Consider the following 20,565-nt stretch of genomic DNA (forward strand, 5'->3'; position numbering starts at 1 on the left):
CCCCCCAAAATCATATCATTGCTCCTCTAAAAGGAAAGGGTTTCCCCTGTCCAGGTGTGTCTGATTCAAGGGGGCGGTGCTCATCTCTGTTTCCTAGCTGAGGGAGGCAGCATTGTCTGAAGACATTTCCATGATCATGCAGCTAGTGTCAACTCTGAATTGAACTTGGCTGAAGCCATCTTGTGCTGCTTCATAGTTGCCACGCACTATCGGGGGAGGATGAGGGGGAAATAGCTGGACCGTCTCATAGACAAAATAAAGACCTCTACCATCAGAACCAAGGTCATCCCAACAAGTGGCAGAAGGAGGAGGCAGAAGTGATCAAGGGAGCCCACCAACTACTTCAATTGGACAATGTGACCTGTGACACGTGTGACACTTGGGGGGGGGAGAGAAACCTTTGTTCTTTTAATTACATGGTAACCATGAGAAAATTTTGGAGTTGGTTTCCACTGACTTTGCCGATATGATGTTTCCAATAAACATGTTATCCGAGGTACGTTCCTGCCTTGGGGTTCCGATTTCTTTGGATCTGTTACTTGGAAGACTGACAGCCAGCATGACTATACACCAAGGTGCATGGAATGCTATTACCTTCCCAATGAAGTGGTACCTATTTATCTACTTCCATTTGCATGCTTTTGAACTGCTAGGTTGGGAGGAGCTGGGGCAAGTATCAGGAGCTCATCACATTGTGCATTTCTTGGGTCTCAATCTGCCAACCTTCTGGTCAACAAGCCTAGCCTCTTAACCACTAGGCCATTGTGCTTCCATGTGGCCTGCTCCTCTACACAAAGGCTATCGCATTTCCTTGGCTTACTCCTTAATCTTTGCTTAGCTATCCACTAAGCAGTACATTTATTTATATGACAGTTTCATACTATGTAGCATTTTTATTGCATTTGCCAACCAGCCTTTAGTTCTACAACATATTCATGCAAAATGTTCCACCCTCCATGCATATTTGTTTTATCTTATGCTTTCTCTTAATCATAATCAAATTAATTAATCCAAATAAACAAAGTTTCCACCCCTCACATTTCTCAATCTCCTCTAAAAAGCAAAAAAGCTGGCATTCCCCCCCCCCCCAAAAAAAAGACTGGTATAAAATTGCACTCTGTCTCTCAACTTTTGCCCATTATCACGTCTTGTACTCTTTCAATCAAATACTTTCTCAGAAACATATTAACCAAATGATATTTGTTAATTTTGCATTCAGTTCTGTTGCTCTTCCCTTTATGGTGCAGCATTCTCATTTTTGTCAGGCCCAGGATACAGCCTTCTAATAATATGCTAAGTAAAGCATCCTCCTGCCCGGTGATGGGATTCAAATATTTTACTACTGGTTCTGTGGGCGTGGCTTGGTGGGCATGGCTTGATGGGTGTAGCAGGGAAAGGATACTGTAATATCTCCATTCTCTCCCCACTCCAGGGGAAGGTTACTGTAAGATCCCCATTTCCTCCCAATCAGCTGGTACTTGGGAGGCAGAGAATAGATGGGGGCGGGGCGGTCAGAGGTGGTATTTACTGGTTCTCCGAACTACTCAAAATTTCCGCTACTGGTTCTCCATGTCAGGGGAAAATATTTCACCCTGAACTAGATGAGGCTTAGACCGCGGCTTTTCCAAACAGGCTTCAAGGTGCGAAAAATAAAATAAAATCCCGGAAACATATTCTAATTAAAAACAAGCTTTAATACAAAAATAATAAAATAAAGAAATAAACAAATCTATCTAATTGTTACATTTTGGCAAGAGCAGTTTGTCTACCAGCTTCCTGGCAGATGGACAAAGATCAAAAGAGAAAGAAGTCTCTGGAATGTGTGATGTAATAAACATGTTAAGCATGCGTAATAAATCATTGTCAGATAAGGCTTATGACCTGCGCAGTAACTCTTTCAGTTCAGCTATTCAGTTCAGTTCGGCTAGCAAACATTTAACGCAGTGACACTCCAGAACTGGTCAGAGCCTGCTGAATACCACCTCTGCTCCTGCCCAAACAACCAATCTCAACGTAGAGCACTGATTTAAATGTGGGCTTATAAATGCAATATTGCATTAATACCAGGAGGAATTATTAGATTGGAATTAAACACCCCTGTCCCTTAATATAAGGCTGGGTTATGAAGTTGCAATTTTATTATTTAGTTTTATTGTTTTAAATTAAAGAGAGCAACACAGGTTTTTTTTCTATGTTGCTGATTTAATAAGTTAATAAAATCCGAGGGCAAACATATTGTTGATGTATGGCAAGACGACCTCTTCATGTTGAGTAAAGTGTTTAACAAAACAAAAAATTTTCCCCAGGGGTGTTTTTTTCTCCTGCCTTGGATGTGATGGTGGCAACCTTTTTCCAAACCTTTCCTTCCAACCTCAAGGGAGGAATTTGGTCCCCTTCTCCATCTCTACATAACATATATTATTATGTATATATATAGCTCCCTCTACTTTTAAATGAAACAATGAGATCAAGGAGACATATTAATAAACAAGAGGAGTATGCCAAATAGCACAGCTTAAAATATTCTCTTTGATTAACTATCTCACATTGGCTGTGGAAGCAGGCAATTGATTGCGACCAGCTGTTGCAAGTTGATGCCTACTAATTCCAGCTCCTGTCATGTAAGACTACATGGTAGCCATCATTAGAGGCAACAGGGGAAATCAATTACCTTTACCTTGTCTTTGCCAGAGGAATGGGGCTGAATACCTTGCTTGGTTGCAGACCCACGAATGTTGGTTCTTTTGTTTCCTTTCGAGTCCCACAATGTAGCCTGCATAAGTAGTAGAGAACGAGAGCCGGCAAAGTTTCTCTACAATAAATCTTATGGAAATCAGTCTCAAGGTCATGTCACCCACTACAATATTATGTAGAAATTGATGCTGTGAGATGCAGCATCAGCACAAGTTAGGAATATAAAAGAAATTTACTACTGATTGAGGAAAGCAGCAAAAACTGGGGGAAAAAAGAAGAAGAAAAATAAGCTATATTGATTATCTGAAACAAATAGTAGAAGCCAACAGAACTCCTGCTGTCCACCATTCTCTTGTACAAAAGTTTGAGGAAAACAGCATTTATCTTGCAGGAAAGACTATATACAAAGCAGCCTCTAATTGTGAAAGCTGCATACAAAATGATCATAAACAGGGACAAAATCAATCTTTAAAACAAAGAAAGAAAAAGTATATAAATATTTATGTCAGTTTATTGTATCCAGTTTCGGGGTGGATGGCTGGATGGATAGACAGATGGATCAATGGACAGACTGACTGATAGACAGACAGCGCTCAGCTAAGAGAAATGTGAAATGTTAAAATATAAATTATGTACACAGGGCCTGACTTGCACATTTGTGCATGATTTTCACAACCCTCCCACAATCAAAATGATATATCCTATAAGACTCACCTTCCCCCCCCCAAAAAAAAGGGGTTGAAAATCTGGGCATATCTTATACACTGAATACAGCATTTTTGGCCTCCTGAAACCCCGCCCCCTTCACCAAAATGGATGTGCAAAGGGTTTGGGAGGCCTGTAAAGTGCTCCTGGGGGCTGGGGAGGGCAAAAGCAAGCAAAAAATGGGCTTGTTTTTGCCCCCCAGCCCCCAGGAGCATTCTACAAGCCTCCCAAACCATATGCATGCCTTGTTTTTTGCAAAAACGGGCCACTTTTTGCTCATTTTGCCCTCCTCCCCAGCCCCCAGGAGTACTTTGCAGACCTCTCAAACTCTCTCCATACCCCGTTTTTCACAAAAAAATGAGGCGTGCAGAGGGTGTGGGAGGCCTGCAGAGTGCAAAAACTTTCTTTTTAAATTTACCTCTTCAAAATCTTGGTGAGTCTTTTACTCCGCTGTGTCTTATGGTCCGAAAAATATGGTAGTTCTACAGAACAATTAGGCCATAAGCATGCAGCATATTAGGTATGATGTTGTACCTGCAAGAACCTGGGTTTATTACAACTTAACTTACATTTTTGCTGCCTCATCACATCCAGGGATGTTCCTGAAATGTTCCCTATCCGAATGTTAGCCATGATTTTGGAATCTCAATTTAACCAGGCTTCCTTTGAAAATATAACTTTGGAAGCTATCTGAGAAACATTGTACGCATTGATGAAGTAAATAAATAACCAGTGCATCACAGAACTGGATTTCTCTAGCGTGCCATGATTTAAGTTGCTAAATGATATGTAGAGAACATTTTAACTGAACTTTGTCCACAGTCTTTAATTTTTCAGGGTGTTTTGTCTCTTGATTTCCCTCTTCATATATTTTAACAATGCTCACATGCACACCAGAAACTAACCTTGACAAAGCAAGCTAATTGTTGTCTGGAATGCATTGGTGAAGTGAATTAAACCGAGAATAAAATTATTCACCATAAAATGTCAATTTATCACAGATTAAAATACTATGGATCAGTGTTCCCCAACCAGGTGTTGGAATATTAGCCCCTGGATTCTGGGACATAAGATACAACACATTTGGAGCAGGGGTGGGTTGCTGCCAGTTTTACGACTAGTTCTCAATCCGTGCGCAAAGCACACTGCACGCACGTTCACTGTTCAATGTAAATTGTTTTTCGCAATGCACAGAACAATTTACAGTGAACTGTGCATGTGCAAAACCAAAATGGCAGTGGCCTAGCAGCAGCAAGGAAATTGGTTCTGGGGCGTGGCAGGCCTAGGTCACTGCCAGTTCTGTGACCAAGGCCTGAATTCCACCTCTTGAGCAACCCACCTCTGATTTGGAGTGTACCTTGGTTGGAAAAGGTTGCCAGAGACATTCCCATGGAAAGCAGGGAAGGATTCAGAGGCTGCTCTTTTGGATCCTATGCAGTTTCAAGAGGCAAAACAGAAGCTTTTCAGTTACAGCATTGAAGCTGTGAAGTTGATTTCCCAAATAATTAATCTGTCCCGATTCTTTTCCAGTAAGTTCCAGTAGTGTTCATTGTATATTGGTTTATTATACTGTTTTTATCTTTTAATGATTGTTAGCCATCCAGAGTTTGAAATGGACAGTTATAAGAAGGAAGGAAGGAAGGAAGGAAGGAAGGAAGGAAGGAAGGAAGGAAGGAAGGAAGGAAAGAAGGAAGGAAGGAAGGTGCTTTATTTAGAAAGCTGAGGTAAGACAGACTCCGATTACTGCAACAGAACCTTTATTAACAGACAACACTAGTAACAGCAAGTGAGGCAGAGAGTGCCTGACAGATATTTATATGACTGCTGTCAGGCAACCAGCCAATCCAGGGGCTGCGATTCCCATGCCTGCAGAGAGGCGCGTCGTAGCCAATCAGAATGGACCTGGCTCTTCCTGCCTGGCGGCAGTCGTAACTACAAGGACTTGACACTCCTTTCCCCTGAATTGCCCATGCGTAGTCCGAAAGATAGGCGGGCCAACGGCAGACACGCTCAGACCTGCGCAGTTGTGGAGTGGTCATCATCGGAGTGTCGCTGCTTGCCGGTGGCTGAACGAACGGGCTGAACTTCAACTGCAAACTCCACCCCGAGGCCTGGCGGTCCTTTGCAGGTAAGTGCTCCGTAAAAATTAAGCAGCTCCAGGAAAGCCTGCAGGTCAGCCTTGGACTGAGGAACTGGGGCGGCTAACACAGCGGCCACTTTAGTGGGGGTCAGATGGATTACCTGGCTATCAATCAGATAGCCCAGAAACTCCACCGAGGAAACCCCTAGCCGGCATTTGGACCATTTAATTTTGAGACCAGATTGCCTGAATTGGTAGAACACCTGCCTAAGCTTTTCAATGAGTTCTGGCCGACTATTGGCTGTGACCAGAACATCATTGAAATAAGGAATGACGCCCAGAATCCCATGGAGCAGCCACTCCATGAGACTCTGGAAAAGGCCCAGTGTGACACTGACCCCAAATTGGAGCCGGCGGCATTTAAAAGCACCACGGTGGGTTACTATAGTTTGCGCAGCCGCAGTAGCCTCATCTACCAGCAGCTGCTGGTAGGCCTGTGCCAAATTGAGTTTGGCGAAAATCCTTCCCTGTCCCAACGAGTGTAACACATGCTGCACCACTGGGACAGGATAGGGGTGGGCTTGCAATGCCTTATTTAGGGTCAACTTGAAATCCTTGCATATTCTGATGGAGCCATTGGCTTTTAGTGGAATAACTATAAGAGTCTCCCAGGGGGCATGGTCAACGGGGTCCAACACCCCCTGAGCTACTAGTTTATCTAGCTCTGCATCCATCCACCCCCTCAGGGCCAAAGGAACGTGCCACGCCTTGAGGTGGATAGGCGCCATCTGGGGGTCTAAATTCATTGAAATAATGGTACCTTTATATTGTCCCAAAGAGTTGTCGAAAACATCAGCAAACTCTTGCATCAAGGCAAGGCACTCATCCCCTGGGGTAATAGAGTGGATTCCCTCACTAGACAACCCTAACGCTAGGAACCAATCAAGCCCCAAAAGTGAAGCTAAAGGCTTGGCAACCACAATTAATGAGAGCCGGCCCCTGAACTGGCTGTACTGGACATCAAAGTGCCCACAGCCAACAATAGGAATCAGGTTGCCCTGATAATCTTTGAGGCGGCACGGGTAGGAAGCGAGCTGGTTTCACTTGATGGAAGGCAGGATCTTCCGGAGGAAGTTCCAGGAGATGATGGACTTAGCGGACCCTGTGTCCAGCTCCATCTTACAGTCCCGTCCTTCAATCACGACAGTGAGGTTAATCTTCGCCCGGCTTGTGCAATTGATGGTGGCTGAACTGACAGACCACTCATCAAAAATGCTTCCCTTGTCAGAGACAGGGTAACAGTCCTCGCGGGCCATGTTGACTCTATCCCGGTGGCGTACCGAAGCCCTGTCCACCAGAGGAAATGGACACGGTAGTGGTGCTCTACAAACGGAGGCTAAGTGTGCTTTTTTACCACAGCAGCAGCAGACTGCAGCTTTAAACTTGCATTGCGAGCATAGATGTTTCCCCCCACAGCTGAGGCAGGTCTTCCCAGAGGCAGCAGTGTAAGGTGACTTCTGCCCCGTAGCCCTGAGGCGGCCAACTTCATTGCTGCCATCATAATCCAGGCGGTCGTCCCCATCCTGATGATGGACAGAGGACGGCTTGGCAAAAGAGGCATTGTTCTGCTGATATTTCTATAGAACAGACATGGTGTGCTCCACCATTTTGGATGCCCAAGCCTCATCCACGACCAGGGTTAAAGACAGTTCGGATCTGGCCAGTAGTAGGGGGGATTGGTGGTCATCTGCTGAAGGCTTGACATTTTTCCTTCTACCCCTATGGACAATTGCCTCCCTTGCCAAAACTTGGATTTCCATCAATTTTCTTTATATCATGACTATGGCTCTCTCATTAACATCCTGCTTTAATCGGCTCCAATATCATCTTGAGCGCCTCCTTAGATAAATCTAGCTAGTTGGCTAGCCCACCAACTTACCCTTTCCATCTAGGGTAAGGACAATTTCACGACAAACTATGATTCCATCTTCAGCACTTGAAATAATCTTGCCCCGTGATTTTTTGTATGATTCTCACGTACACAAGGTCTGACCTACTGCCACTGCGAGAGTCCCCCCTCTCGCAGGTATGGCCTCCTGCCCTTTCGAGGGCCCACCTTGAGGACGGGTTTATTAACCCAGAGAGGTGGCGGAAGCGCACATTGAGGGGTTTTTTAATTAAAAATCTTTTAAAAATTATAAGGGGTTCCAGGGATGGGGGGGAGGAACAGGTCAGGAGGGATGGGAGAGCCAGGCGTCTAGGTGTGGTCGAAGGAGGAGGGAGCGGAGTGGGGGAGGAGAGGGAAGATAGCATTCCTGTGCAGGGCTCTTTGATACCAACGGTCGTGGGGAGGGGCAGGTGCGAGGACAGATCAAGAGCGCGTAGTCGGTTGGGAGACCGGGGTTTTTGGTCATTCCCGGTCGTTTGTACCAACCCCTGCATACTAGGTGGTCAGGATCTACAGACCCAAGGCCTGAGACTGCTGTTATGCAACGCGAGGTCCGTTGTCAATAAGGCCCCCCTCATCCACGATCTAATTTTGGAGGGGGAGCCGGACCTCGCAGGAATAACCGAGACCTGGTTGGGCCACGAGGGAGGTCTTCCCCTCGTGGAAATGTGCCCACCAGGTTATCGAGCATTTCACCAGCCTCGGGCCCAGGGAAGGGGCGGTGGGGTAGCAGTGATTATCCGGGAAGACTTAGAGCCGAGAGAGTTCACTGTGCCACAGACATCCGGGTGTGAGTCCCTTGTCGTGAGATGGGGCCCAGGGAGGCAGTTGGGCCTGCTGATAGTATACCTGGCTCCTCGCTATACGTCAGCGGCCCTGCCTGAACTCCTCGAGCTGATCTCATCGGTGGCGGTTGAGACCCCCAAACTTTTAGTGATGGGGGATTTTAATCTGCCGTCGATGGGAGAAGCGTCTGAGGGGGTTCGGGAGTTCATGGCTTCCATGACAGCCATGGACCTGACCCAGTTAATTCAGGGCCCTACTCACGAGGGAGGCCACACGCTGGACCTTGTCTTTGTCTCTGGCCAGTGGATGAGTGATCTGGGAATAGGGGATCTAGACACTATTCCCCTGTCATGGTCGGATCACTCACTGCTCCGGCTGGACTTCCCTGGTGCTACCCCCCGCCGCGAGGAGGCGGAACTGGAAGGTATTAGATGGTTCCGCCCCAAGCGCCTGATGGAACCGGATAGGTTCCAGACGGAACTTGGGCCACCTCCTGTGGACCTGACCCGCCCCCGAGTAGAGGACCTGGTAGTCGCATGGAATAGTGCGGCTACCGGGGCCCTAGACCGGGTGGCGCCTTTGCGGCCTCTCCTGCGACGCAGAACCACCCTGGCACCTTGGTTTACCGAGGAGCTAAGGGTGATGAAACGCCACAAGAGACGCCTAGAGAGTCGTTGGAGATCCTCCCGTTCCGAATTTGACCGAGCACAGGCACGAGCATATTTGAAGACGTACCTTGTGGCACTAAGAGCGGCCAAACGTCAACATTGCGCTGCTCTTATTGCGTCTGCAGATAACCGCCCTGCCGCCCTGTTTCGGGTGACCCGTTCCCTCTTGTTTGAGAGACCACGGGAAGCCCCTTTACAGGGTAGAGCAGAGGAGTTTGGGAATTATCTACAGGACAAAGTCGCTCAAATCCGGATGGGATGGACCCCTTTCAGTGGTTCAGTAGAGACGCCCGTTGCGAGTCTTGAGGGACCGCTTTGGGAGGAGTTTGACTCGGTTGCCATCGAGGATTTGGACAGGTTGCGTGGACGTCTGCGACCCACCACATGTTTATTGGACCCGTGTCCCTCCTGGCTTGTACTGGCATCCTGGGAGGTCACGCGTGACTGGCTCCTGGGCCTGGTGAACGCCTCGCTGGGTGAGGGGTCTCTACCGGCCGCCTTGAAAGAGGCGGTGGTGAGGCCCCTGCTCAAGAAGCCTTCCCTGGACCCAACGGACCTAGTCAATTATCGTCCAGTCTCCAACCTTCCTTTTTTGGCGAAGGTTGTAGAGAGTGTGGTAGCACAGCAGTTCCCACGTCACCTGGAGGAAAATGATTATCTAGACCCGCGCCAGTCCGGCTTCCGACCCGGTCACAGCACGGAGACGGCCTTGGTCGCATTGGTTGATGATCTCTGGAGGGCCAGAGATAGGGGTTGTTCCTCTATCCTGGTCCTATTAGATCTCTCGGCGGCGTTCGATACCATCGACCATGGTATCCTGTTGCACCGGCTAGAGGGGCTGGGAGTCAGAGGCACCGTTTTACGGTGGTTTGGCTCCTACCTCTCTGGTCGGACGCAACGTGTGTTGACAGGGGAGCAGAGTTCGACCCGGAGGCCACTCACATGTGGAGTGCCACAGGGATCGGTGCTCTCGCCTCTCCTGTTCAACACATATATGAAACCGCTGGGCGAGATCATCCGTGGTTTTGGAGTGGGATATCATCTGTATGCTGATGATACTCAGCTATACATTTCCACTCCGAACCACCCCAATGAGGCCGTCGAAATGATGTCCCGGTGTCTGGAGGCCGTACGGGTCTGGATGGATGGCAACCGAGTAAAACTCAACCCTTCCAAGACGGAGTGGCTGTGGCTTCCGGCCTCCCGGTTCAACCAGGTGCTTCCATCTCTGGCCATCGGGGGCGTCCAACTAGCCCCCATGGAACAGGTGCGCAATTTGGGCGTCCTCCTGGATGCCCGGCTGTCCATGGATAACCATGTAACAGCCGTGGCAAGGGGGGCGTTCCATCAGGTTCGCCTGATGCGCCAATTGCGCCCCTTATTGGACCGGGATGCCCTACGCACAGTCACCCATGCGCTAGTGACGTCTCGCCTGGATTACTGCAATGCTCTCTACATGGGGCTTCCCTTGAGATGCACTCGGAGACTACAGTTGGTCCAGAACGCGGCCGCGCGGGTGATTATGGGGAGGACTAGATACTCCCCTGTAACACCTCTCCTGCGCGAGCTGCACTGGCTTCCTGTGGTCTACCGAGTGCGTTTCAAGGTTTTGATTATGATCTTTAAAGCGCTCCATGGCACAGGGCCTAGTTATATGCAGGATCGCATCCTGCCTCACACATCCCTACGACCAATTCGCTCACACAGAGAGGGACTTCTCCGGGTGCCGTCCGCCAAACAGTGCCGGGGGGCGACACCCAGGAGCAGAGCCTTCTCTGTGGTGGGCCCAGCCCTGTGGAATGACCTCCCCCGTGACATCAGGATTACTTCCGATCTCCGCTCCTTCCGTGTACAGCTGAAGACCCACCTCTTTCAATTATCTGGCCTGGCTCAATCGTAATTATTCTTATTCCTCCTAACTGGTTTTAAATTGTATTTTAAACGTTAAAATTTTAATTCTATATGGGGTTTTTATAATTGGGGTATCTTAATGCGGGTTTTTTAACTGTCTATATGATGTAAATTGTCTACCTCCTCCGAGTTCGAGTCCGTGTTTGTGTATCTGTATGTATGTTCTGTATGTACGCCTATGTGTTTTTATATATTTTTTGTGTTTTATATGCCCCATTGTACGCCGCCCCGAGTCCTACTTGGAAAGGGAGCGGCTAATAAATTCAAACTTATTATTATTATTATTATTTTTTTTGGAGTGGCATATCGCGAACTCCATAAATAAATTGCTCGAGCAGAGCCTCTTCCAAATCAGCGAACTCGCAGTGGACAGCTGACTCCCTCAGAGTCGCAACATATTGATTTACAGTCTGGTCATCTCGTTGTGTGCATTGGCAAAATGCATGCCGCTGGGCAAAATGGGAAGGTGCGGGGGCATAATGCCCTTCAACTTGTTTAAAAGAATGTCCCAGTGAACAGCATGGACAGGGGTAGGCGCGACTAGAGCGCGAACGGTAGCAAACATTTCTGGTCCGCAAGAGCTTAAAAAGAAACCACTTTTCCTGTCAGCAGACAGGTCTGCCAAATCTTGAGCTTGAAGGAAACATTCAAAACGCTCAAGAAAAGCATCCCATGACTCATGTTCAGGGCAGTATTCGGAGAACATGCACGTGGTCGAGAAAGCTGCCATCCTCGTCGCCAGTGTTTTATTTAGAAAGCTGAGGTAAGACAGACTCCGATTACTGCAATAGAACCTTTATTAACAGACAACACTAGTAATAGCAAGCGAGGCAGAGAGTGTCTGACAGATATTTATATGACTGCTGTCAGGCAACCAGCCAATCCGGGGGCTGCGATTCCCGCGCCTGCAGATAGGCGCGTTGTAGCCAATCAGAACGCACCTGGCTCTTCCTGCCTGGCGCCAGTTGTAACTGCGAGAACTTGACAGAATGTTGACTTGTGTACGTTAAAATCTGTAAGTAAAATATTACAAGCTAGCTGTTGTGCCTTGACTCTTCTTAAGCAATTGAAGGGGAAAGGGAGAAAAGAAAGTCTTACCCACTGCAAGTGGAAGGAGAAATTTCCAGTGCTTTGCTGACTTGGACATTGCAACCGCACATACAGTACTTCAAGGGTGGCTGAGGTACATTGTTGACTATAAAAGCTGCTCACCATTATCCTCCATGCATTCAGGCTGGAGGTCCGAAGAAGAGTTGTTCTTATGAATATAATTTTCCTAGATGAATAAACAAGGCTGGAGCCAAGTCCTGATCTTTATCCAATCTGAATCTTCTCCTGCATTTTCCCCTCCTGTATTTCAATGACTTCTCTTAGAGAAATAATATGTAATCCAATTATCAGTTTCTTTCTCTTACATTCATAAAGAAGTAACAGTGTGCTTTGCTAGGCCTATTTTATAGGAGAAAGGTAGCGGAGGGACATAGTAGAATGCAAGATGAGATACTGCTGGCACACTAAGTAAGCAAAAGGCAACTCCCATCAAAATGCCCGGCATCTGAAAGCCATTTTCCACTCTGTCTCATCCTGCTGCCTCCATTTACCTGTCACTCCATGATTAATGAGATGTACTTCAAAGCAGTGGTGAGATGCACAGCCCCATTAATAAGGATTGTTTGTAAACTGCTGCCACATCATTGGATGAAGGATGCCATGTAAACAGCAGTGATTAACAGAGAAAGTTCTGATAGAAAAAGCAAAGGTACACTTGGAGAATACTGATGCTTGGAAGACTTCCTGAAGGCTATGGAAAGGATCTGGCACCCTGAAGGAACATGAAAAAAGGTACCATATAGATTCAGATGGGTTCAGAATGGTCTCTCTCTGTATTTTTAAGATCCCTTCTTTAGAAATGTTAAGTTTTCCCTGGGCTACTTGTAAAGGGAAATGTTCCATGTGTTTTAGGTTCTGTAAAGGATTTTTATTTCAGAAAGAAGAAATCTTGATGTTAGATCTTGCTTTATGTGTTTGCATTAGTCAACATTCCTGCAATTTAATGGCCATGAAACTACCTATGCGGAATCTATGTGGTTTTCCTGGGAACACCCTTTTCTCTTGTAGCAAGGTCAGCCTATTGACTTTTTCCTGTTGTAGTAGGTGGGAGTTTCTCAATACAAAATTATTTTACTTGGAAAAAAATTAATGTTTTCCCCAACTTGCTAGTGTATCACCTGCATGTTGGTGCTGGAGGGAAGAAAGTAATGTTCTTTCCATCACTTGTGGCACAGTCCAAAAAGCATAGAAGCACACTTTTAGGTCCAAAGGGTTCATGGTTGCACCACTTGAGCAAAGGTTGGTTAATATATCCTCTTGAGCACAGAAATAGTAAACATCAGCATGGGTAATGTCCCATCATTTGGAGCAATAACTATTGATTTTGAAACATATTCTTCAGCAGTTTATTTTATATCCAGGTGACTCTGTTATTTGTCACTCCAGAGTTTCATTGAATTCTGGAAAGAAGAAAGAGAGAGGGGGGGAGAGGGAGGGAGGGAGGGAAGGAAGGAAGGAGGGAGGGAAGGAAACAAAAATCAGGAAGCAAGGCAGCTATCCTTGAAATTAGAGTCAATAGTAATTTTCTGCAAGATATCCTGGATTTTAGTGTTTACTGGAGATCTGAGATAGGTGCACAATTGAGTCAGTCTTGTGTCCTATTGACTATATAGAAAAGTCCAATTTTACTCCACAATTACTCTATCTGAGTTTAAGATGTGGAAGAATAGATATTGTAGTTATCTGAATCTCAAATGCAGACACTGGTCCTCAGATTATATTCCTAAAATCCTATGAGGTAATGGTACCAGTTTGCTTTCCTGGCTTGATCGCTATTTGTACTATAGTTTATAATGTTGTGTGGTTCCCGTAATGTCCCCTGGCCCTTGTACACCACACTGTGAATTTGCACATCTGTTGTGACCCACATTTCAAATACTTCAAAACCACTCTAATTCCTAGCAAAAAAAAAATGTTGGTAGCTATTGTATTCTAGAGCCAAAATGTTCCAGAGCCATTCCATTCCACAAGAACCATTTTCAACAGCTTCTTCATTCTTTGATTGTTGTGTTGCCTAGTGATTGTGATGGACAGCTTGGTAGCTTGGCTATTTGGTGGCCTGGCCCAAATATTTCGAAGCTGTTATGTTCCCATGGCTTTCTACGTTCCCTTTAATTCTACAGAACTTGCAACAGATAATGGAAGCCCTAATTGTGTTATTCTAACTATAAAGACCATTGATCTTTCTTCTCTAGGTCAATCTGATTGATAGTATCTTGAGAAATTTCTCCAAAATGTTTTTTTCCCCTGCGGTGAAGAAACACACTTGACTTTTTCTTCACAGTTCCCAAACATTTTGTCTAAGGAAAAATATGCAAGGTGAAATTAATTTTTGCATAGAGCAAGTGGCAGTTCTAGGCAAGGTGCATCTTCATTGACTGGTCATTGGTGAAACAGAAGAGAATGTGTGTGGAACAATCCTATCTTTCTTGAGTTCTAATATTCTAATGTTCTAATATTCTAGAGTTCTATTGACTTCTAATATTAGGCTTCAAAGACTCCAAAGTTTGCTTGGCTTGTGCCAGCACAACAAAAGGAATAGAGAAGCAGAATTCAATACACTAATGGAAGGGAATTCATCTATGTCAGTGGCAGGATTTCTAACAAGGCTGTTTTCCCCATTAACATTAACCTGGTACTGGATCTCCATTTTAACAAGCGATGCCAAAAATTGATTCTCAGACTTGCTGCACTAAAAGCCAAATACTTTACCCCCCAATTAAAGTCTTGTTTCTTATCTAGATTGTGAAAGGCTTCTTTGCTTACTATAGTCCAAGCAGAATTGTACTAATAAAGTCTGGCTTGACTTTAAGTCCAAATATCCAACATTTGTATAAATAACATATTCAGTAAGTATTGAGGCCCCAATGAGCAAAAGAAAGCTCAGGATGGTATTAGTTGGAAATATGTGGAAGAGGCTCTCATCACTGTAGCAGATAAACAATGGTTAAAATTAAGATGATGGTGATGAACATCTAGTAATAGCTTTAAAACCTTTAGATTTCTTTATAAGAAGCGTTCGTAATGCTCACTTCAATCACATGTATGTGTGTATATGCACATATTATAGTGAAAACATTGTAAACTAGGAATCCAAAGGTCGTCAAATGGTCAAGCTTTGGATTGGTGGCATCTGCACAAAGCAGCCTTCTTCAATCTGGCACCTCTGAAACCCTGAGATTGCAACTCCCAGAATTCCCATTGTGTATGACCAGGGGTGGGCTTCAAAAATTTTAGCAAGGGGTTCTCTGCCTGGTAGCTGGGTGGGTGTGGCCTAGTCAGCCTCCTGCACCACAGGGGAGGGGCGGTTTTGCCCTCCCCAGGCTCCAGAGGCTTTTCTCCAGCCTCTGGGAGGGCAAAAATGGCCTCCCCAGCTTCGAAGGACCTCTGGAGGCCAGAAATGGACCCATTTCCAGCCTTCCTGAAGTTCCATTAGGCCCGTTTTTTCCCCTCCCCAAGCCTCCACGCACAACCTGCACTTACCTGAATCCAAAATGGGCCACGTGGGGACTCCTGGGAGAGGTGGGATGGGCGGGGCCAGCCAGGAATGGGATTTGGGGGCTCTCCAAACTGCACAGAATCTTAGCTAGAGGTTCTCCTGAACCCCTGCATGATCAAAGAAACCTTTGTTCTCTTGTATTTAAATTGAGAAGGAGGATCTCTGGTTGGTCCATATCAATCAGATACAAATATAGGATCTCGGTCAGCCCATTTCAGTTTTCTGTTGTCTGTCAAGAGGTATACCACAAACCAACTTACCCTGCCTTAAGAATGTCAGCTACAGCTGCTGGCAAAATGTCAGAAGCAAAGAAAACTAGACCACTCAACTTCAAAGCTCATCACTGCTCTCAAAGTTTTCTCATTCAAAATATATGTCAATGTTGTATATTTCAGTAAGTAAAGTTTTGGTTTTCTTTTCAAACTTTTCTTCTGGGAAATTTCTTTCTGGGGGAAAAAACATATACATCGACCCAAAACACCGCCCTCCTCAGAACTGAATCATAAAACTAGGCATGCTACCCTATGTAATAGTCATTTGACAAACAGAACTAAACTTAGGTATGGACTAGTCGTTTGGAAAAGTGCAAAGCATATTGTGAAGCTTAGATAAATGATCTTGCTATTTGAATCCACGTTAAGTCATTATTCTACAGCGTCACCCAAATTTATGTACTTTCACTATATTCGCTTTTGTGTTTAAATCAAATTTACAATCTTAGTTTTATCAGTATTATGATTTTATATTTTGTCTCAACGACCAAAATGATTAGTCACATCTCATATATGTTACATTACTACATCATGAAATTGTTGTAATTTTATTCTTCAAAACTTTGTTTTTCTGGCTGATGACTGGACGTCTCTCTCTCTCATTTGAAAAGAAATGAATGTATTTGAAAGACATTAGAAAGTCATAATTCCCCCACAGATGGTTCTTCTGAAATGAGTGATCTATGTTTGGAGGTCTGCCTAAATCAGGTGACGATCTAAAGCTACAGAGCTGTTGAATCTCAATGCCTAAAATGGAGTTGTACAACTTAGTGGCCTCCAAAACTTTGAATGCAACATCTAAATCCCAGCTACATTGTGCCAGACTGCAATTTTAAAGTAACAGACAGAAGTGTCTTAAAAACAGGGGGAATCATTATATTAACTGCATGATATTATTTGAATTGTAATTAAATACGAATGAATATAACTTAATTAAAACAAATTTAGTTCTTGCAGTGATTTGGTCTCCTTTTCAGAATGTAGCCTTTAGCTTCCCAATCATTATGATGTAAGATAGAATAAAATAGAATAGAATAGAATGGAATGGAATAGAACCACAATGGTGAACTATGGCATGTGTGCTACAAGTGGCACACAGAGCCCTTTCTGTGGGCACGCCAGCCATCGCCACAGTGCACACACCACCCACCAGCCACCTGGTCTTCCAGTCTCTGCCATGCATGTGCGGGGGTGGGACTCATGCTGGCATATGTGTGTGCATTTTGGGGCCTTGTGCAGCACCCCGTTTTGGCTTCCAGTTTGGTGCAGGAGGTCTTCTAGGCCCAAAATGGCAAGGGGGGGTGAGCTGCATGTGTAGGGGGGCGGGGGAGCACGGAGGGGTCATGTGCGCATTGCATTATGGGTGCAGGCACGCGTGCGTGCTGTCGTGTGCACGCTTTCGGCATGCGATGACAAGAAGGTTAGCCATCACTGGAATAGAATAACAGAGTTGGAAGGGACCTTGGAGGTCTTCTAGTCGAATCCCCTGCTTAGGCAGAAAACCCTACACTACTTCAGACAAATGGTTACCCAACATCTTCTTAAAAACTTCCAGCGTTGGAGCATTCACAACTTCTAGTTGTTCCATTAGACTTGGCAATTAATCAACAGGACAAGTGCAGCAACTTGGCAAGTTGTTCCATTGATTAATTGTTCTAACTGTCAGGTAATTTCTCCTTAGTTCTAAGTTGCTTGTCTCCTTGATTAGTTTCTAGATGATTCAATGGGACATAGGATACCTTTATCTCATCTGTGCCTTGAATTCAACAAGATACTACAGGCTACTCACTTTTCCTCCTTGTGAAGTATGAAGAGAATGTTTCAGGTACTTTACAGCAGAGCGGACGTCAAAGTTGGGAACACCCTAGAAGATCAATAGTCATGCTCACTGGAGCTAATGTAAGTTGAGGTCAACCCTATTGGAAGAATCCCAAGTTCCTCATCCATGCCTCAAAATGCTTTGAGCTTTCTAACAAATTTAGTTCAGGAAGAAATTCTTACAAAGTATTCCTTGATTTCTTGATACCTCTGGATTTCTCCTGGAATTCAATCTGAGTTTCAAGAGCTGCACTGAAACAAAATTGATACGTTTATGTATCCCAGCATTTCCTTTTCCAGGGTGCCCCAACCACGATAATACGTAAATGCTAACAGATCATGGAAAGCCAGTGGCACTGAGCAACATTAATCTTATCTTTCACTAAATATGCACAGGGTAGAGCATCAATGCTGGGGTCTCCATAACTGTGAATCTAACATAAATATGTTTATATTAATAAACATAAATAAACATTTAATAAATATGTTTGAACGGTTGCAGGAATTGAGTATTTCTGGTCTAGTAAAAAGAAGGACTAGGGGGCGACATGATAGCATTGGTCCAATATTTGAGGGGCTGCCATAAAGAAGAGGGGGGGGACAACTTATTTTCCAAAGCACCTGAGGGCAGGACAAGAGGCAATATGTGGAAACTAATCAAAGAGAGTAGCAACCTAGAACTAAGGATAAATTTCTTGACAGTGAGAACAATAAACCAGTGAAACAGTTTGTCTTCAGAAGATGTGGGTACTCCAACACTGGAGGCTTTTAAAAAGAGACCGGACAGCCATTTGTCTGAAATGGTATAGGCAGTGGTGGGATTCAGCCGGTTTGGGTGAGTGTGGGAGAACCGGTTGTTAAATTGCTGGCTGGCCCCACCCCTTCCAGGAGTCCCACACACCCCATTTATGCTCCCAGGTAAGTGCAGGGAGGCCTGCCAGACCCAAAAGAGGATGCAGGGGGACGTGTCCCCCTGCAGCCCATTTTTGCTCCCAGGGGGGTGCAGGAGGCTGAGTGCTGCCTGTCACACCACCTGGCCATGCCCACTGTGGCCATGCCCACTCATCCGGTCATTAGGGCAGAGGACCAGTTGTTAAATTATTTGAAGCCCACCTCTGGGTATAGGGTCTCCTGCTTGAGCAGGGGGCTGGACTAGAAGCTCTCCAAGGTCCCTTCCAATTCTGTTATTCTGTTAGTATGATGCCTCTGTGAAGTTCACACATAGCTCCATTTCTAAGATGAGAGTGAAAATCTTCACTGGTTGAGGGTAAAATCATAATAAGGAGGAACTGAGAATTTGCAGCACGAGAATCTTGCTGCTCTCATTCATGTAGATGCTGGGAGACATGTACAAGAGTGCAGAGAGTCCCCCAACCTAGTAATGAAATGGCCTGCAGTGTTTCTTGGTGTTTCACCTACGATCCAAATTCATTACAGTACAGTAACACTTATAGTACTGGACGATAGTAGATATAAGTGAAGAAACATTTGTGGCTCTTATGAATAACAGAGCTATTAATTTTTCATGATATAAATGTCAATAGAAAGGTAACCTCAGGGCCTTGGTTTAGCAATAGATAATAATAACGTTGGCTCCAACCTATCTTCTCTTTTCTTCTTGTATGAGCTTTGCGTGACATGTAAATCATCCTAAAATTCCTCCCCAAAACATGGCTATGATTTATTTAACTCAGATCAAAGACCTGCAGCTGTAAAGAATCTAATTAAAATTTGATGATGTAGCAGGCAGGCTACATCTATTATTTAATTTCTGTGGTTCTGATCTGATTTTTTTTTCTTCAAAATTCACTTACCAAGCTGGCTGTCCTTTTCTTTCTGCATCATGCTTGCATTTCATCCATTTTCACATAAAGGATTAACCACTTTTTAGGGCAGCTGTTCTGCCTACATGAATGTGGATTTCTAGATCCATTCCTTCTTTTGCCTTGCTTGAGGGCAATATATTTCCTGGCTAAGACTTTCCGGAGGAGAGTTTCCTAGGAATCCTGTAATATCACTGAGAATAAAATGGGTTGGGTCATTTTGTCTTAAGAGTTATGTATTAATAGAATTTTTATATTTTCTATTTACAGAATAAATAGAATCTACTCACAATAGAATTCCCTATGCCGCCAAACTTGAAATTTTGGGCTTGGACAATCTGGAACTGCACCACCTGTGGTATGATCTAAGCATACTACACAAAATTGTCTGCTACAACATCTTAACTGTCAACGACTTCAGCTTCAACCACAATAACACATGGGAAAACAATAGATACAAACTCAAGGTTAACCACTCCAAACTCGATTGCAGAAAATACGACTTCAGCAACAGAGTGGTCAATGCCTGGAATGCACTCCCTGACTCTGTTGTTACATCCTCAAACCCCCACAGCTTTAATCTCAAACTATCTACCGTAGACCTCACCCTATTCATAAGAGGTCCGTAAAGGGAGCGTGCATAAATAAGAGCACCAGCGTGCCTACCTGCTGTCCCCATCTATTTGTATTCATTTCTTTCATTTATATCCATATTTATATTTATACCTGCTATCTTGTACATGTTTGACAAACTAATAAATACAAATATAAATACAAATACAAAACTGGGAATGGGAGAGGTCTTGAAGAAAAAATATATATATACAGCTTCCACTCTTAAAGTGATGGAAATAAAACAGCCCCCAATTATGAGAAGGCACGGACAGGATGTATTTTCTGCACAAATAAGGGAAGTTGACAGTGGTTGAAGAGTTATGGTTTTGAATGGTTAGCATTGGGTTTGGGGAGGTTGCGAAGAGAATTATTTTGAGAAATTGGAAAAAATAAGTAATATTCCTGGTATTGCGGATTGGATTTAAGAGATGTATGACACCCATCTTTGAAAGGCAATTTTATCTACTAATCAAAAAATTACTCAATATGTTGTTCTGTGGTATAGATTTTATGACATTTTGTAATGTTAGACAATCATTAAATATTTTTTACCTCCACGGTAAGCTCAGAAATCTGTTTGACATTTGATGGATATTAGACATATATCGATACTTCGCCCTTTTCTCTCCTTTATCA

Source organism: Natrix helvetica, assembly GCF_964273705.1.
Source record: "Natrix helvetica genome assembly, chromosome: 1".
NCBI classification, from domain to species: Eukaryota; Metazoa; Chordata; class Lepidosauria; order Squamata; family Natricidae; genus Natrix; species Natrix helvetica.